Source organism: Lissotriton vulgaris, chromosome 1_1 (genome assembly GCF_964263255.1).
Source record: "Lissotriton vulgaris chromosome 1_1, aLisVul1.2, whole genome shotgun sequence".
In the NCBI taxonomy this organism is placed as follows: Eukaryota; Metazoa; Chordata; class Amphibia; order Caudata; family Salamandridae; genus Lissotriton; species Lissotriton vulgaris.
In genome coordinates, this window is record NC_141685.1 from 224,943,919 (window position 1) to 224,947,190 (window position 3,272).

At 54.6% G+C, this 3,272-nt stretch overlaps 2 non-coding genes across 2 annotated transcripts; both read right to left on the reverse strand.

Annotated features, from left to right (window-relative positions):
* Window positions 1-202: 202 nt before the first annotated feature.
* TRNAD-GUC (transfer RNA aspartic acid (anticodon GUC)) lies at window positions 203-274 on the reverse strand. Its single transcript has one exon. It is a non-coding gene; the product is annotated as a tRNA-Asp (tRNA).
* Window positions 275-821: 547 nt separating this feature from the next.
* TRNAY-GUA (transfer RNA tyrosine (anticodon GUA)) lies at window positions 822-907 on the reverse strand. Its single transcript is given in 2 exon segments — window positions 822-857; window positions 871-907. It is a non-coding gene; the product is annotated as a tRNA-Tyr (tRNA).
* Window positions 908-3,272: the final 2,365 nt, after the last annotated feature.

Sequence of the window (3,272 nt, forward strand, 5' to 3'; positions counted from 1 at the left end):
TCCCAAAACGTGTCTCTTAAAACTTTCCCGTGATCGATCTTAAAAGGTTTGTGATTGCATTAGAAAATCTTTTACTTAGATGAGATGTGATCATTAATGAAAAGTGTAATATCCATTAGCGTCAGTGTCACATTATACATTTAAAATAGATGTTTAATCCTCTGCTTTCAAAATATATGTGGAGTATAAAAAAATGTATATCCTCCCCGTCGGGGAATTGAACCCCGGTCTCCCGCGTGACAGGCGGGGATACTGACCACTATACTAACGAGGATCCGATGCTCTGTCTTATGTTTGTCAAGTTCTTCAAGGAGCCCTGTCCTGCCAGTCACCGATGTTTCTCAATTTCCAACTCCTTGACACCAGCACAGGGCCACGGGCTCAACAAACACACACACTCCCTCCCACCATACACACACAAGCACACTCCTCCCTCACACCTCACAGCAACCCTCTCGCCTCCAGGCAGACGCTCTCAGCAGCGTCCCCTGATGCCAGAGTCACCACAACCAGCTCCCAGGGCTGCTTCAGAGGGGGGGGCCCGGACTGGCTCTTCAGCCCAGGGGCCCCTGGCTCTGTCTGATGAGGGGACATTGCAGCGGGGGCTGCACACAGGGAGGGGGGCGGGAGACACCACCCCCCTCGCCCCCGCCGGAGGAGAGAGCTGGGCTGTAAAGGTGAAGGGGGAGGGGGAGGGGGAGGGGGAGGGGGAGGGGGGAGGGGGGAGGGGGGAGGGGGGCAGGAAAAGCCCCGGCGTGTGAGGGACCGAGAAAGAGGCGCTTTCCATTGTGAAGCAGAGGGAAAAAAAGAATTTGCAAAAGTCCTTCGAGCCGGATTTGAACCAGCGACCTAAGGATGACAGTCACTCCACTACAGTCCTCCGCTCTACCAACTGAGCTATCGAAGGCTCTGTTGGATGGGGATGAGAAAGTATTATATAGACTTAGGAAAGGTGCCCACACCCCGGGGAATAGACTCTAAAGTGACCCTTATACGGAGTAGGATTGCGAGAAAGGTGTGTCAATAAAGAAAATAAATAAGGAATGAAAGAGGGTTCAGAAAGAAGTGCGGGGGGCTGGGGGTGCGGGGGGGGGGAGAAAGAAGCAGGAACGTGAAAAAATAAAGATTGATGTTGCTACAGCAGCGTTTCATGTTACCAAAGTTTTAGAGGGTTTAAAGTTTGACCGTACAGTATTGATACATGTTTCAAACAAAAAGCATATGCCGAAACCCGGGATCGAACCAGGGACCTTTAGATCTTCAGTCTAACGCTCTCCCATCTGAGCTATTTCGGCTCCACCTGATGACAAGTTGCGACCTTTCGGATTTAAGATACTAGAGGAGGTTTTCTGCATTCATGTAGAGTTCACAGGTCTAAGTGGCGTCCAGGCCTCTCGTCGCCTCCGCCCTGACACTGCCAGAACCCTCGCTGGGGGGCGCTGCTCTCCCCCACCACTGAAGACCAGACACGGAGCTGGCATTTAAAACAGTGACATCATCGATGCTGTGACTCTTCCCAGAGCTCAACCAATCCGAGCAGGTAAAATTGCACCCGCCCTCACCCAGCCCTTCCTCCTCTCCATGGGAGCCCCTTGGAGAGACCCCAATCAGCCCCTCTTCACCAACCCCCTTCCCCCCCGTCTGCTCCCCCTCAGAGACCTCAATGAGTCCCTCTATCTGTCGTGTTGGGCCTTAGGCCCACATGGTGCTGCAATGAGGGACGTAGACACGAGATCCTGCTGCAGAGCAACCATTTATCTGTTGGTAGTTTTTAGGTTTAAAGCATTTTATTAAGGTACAAAAAAACATGGGGAAGGGAATAGGAGGTCAAGCGAACATACAATACAAGATGCGAAACGGTGCAGCGATTTAGAAGGAAAGTAGGGAGACAGGAAGCCCCGGAGGGTAACAAGGCATAAGTCACAAGGCAATAAGGCAATGTAAACGTCCCTCCAGAAGACCCCCAGTCCCCGAGCAAGGCTGAGCTAGAGCAGCGTCCCGCAACACAAAGAAAAACACACCATCCCCCCAACCCCCCGTCCCCTGAGAAAAAGAGGAAAGAAAAGCAAAAGAGAAAAAGGAAGAAAACAATACCCCAACCTCCCCGTCCGAAAGTCAGCATTAGAAGCATGTAACCCCGCCTCCCACCCCCAGCCCCAAACCCCCGATCCCACCACATTCACTCCGCTGGAGCCGCCGGCGGCGTCAGCCTAAGGAGTCGCAGGTATCGTGGACATGTGAGCTCGCGAAATTCCGTGGACAGCAGCGCTAAAAAGGGGTGCCAGAGCTCTTCAAACTGGTCTACATTCCCAGCCACTGTTAGCGACATCTTCTCCATACCCAGTACCTGCCAGAGCCTGTGCAGCCAGCCAGTGATAGAGGGGGCAGTGGGGGTACGCCAGAGTACAAGGATGTTTTGAACCGCCGAGCCTAGCGCAATCGCAATCTGCCTACCCCTGCGGGACCTCAGCGGGTACATCAGGTCATTGGGGAGGCCTAGCAGGACATACGCAGGGAAGCGCGGAAGTTCGATCTCAAAATGCCTGTCCACCTCGTCCAAGACCTCCTTCCAATAGGCCGACAGCACCGGGCACTCCCAGAGAATGTGCGTGAGGGTACCTTCCTGTCCGCAGCCGCGCCAGCAACCTTTATTGCCGATTTTGTGCATCTCGTAGAGCCTCTCCGGGGTGTAGTACCAATAAGTGGACACCTTAGTAAAGGTCTCCGTCAGCCCAGTGTGGTACGCAGAGTGCCTCGCCCGATACGCGATCCTGTCCCACTCCTTGTGGCTCAAGGTCCTGCCCAATTCCCTGTGCCAACGCTCCCTCCCTGGGTTATGGTAATGAAACGGCGGGGGTTGGAGAAACTGATACAAGTCGGTGATAAGCTTGGCATCCGAGGTCCGGGTCACCAGCCACCGCTCATAGGGAACGGGCAGCGACATCGCGCACTGGGGGTTGAAGAGCCCAGTGGCGGACTTGCATATAACGCAGTCTGTCCCCTTCCGTCAGACCAAACTCCTGTCGGAGCTGCTGGAAGGGGAGCACGCCCTCCGGCCCGTAGATCTGGAAAAGCGCCCTGCAACCCGCGCTCACCCAGTGGGAAAAGGCTCCCGGTTCCAGACCCGGAGTGAAGTCTGGATTGCCAGCAATGGGAGTGAACGGTGATGGGAAAGTGGTGAGCTCACGAAGCTCGCACACCGCGTCCCACACTCGCAGCGGAACTCGGGTGATAAAGGAGGCGTAGAGATTAGGCGGGCGGTGAGTGCGCCG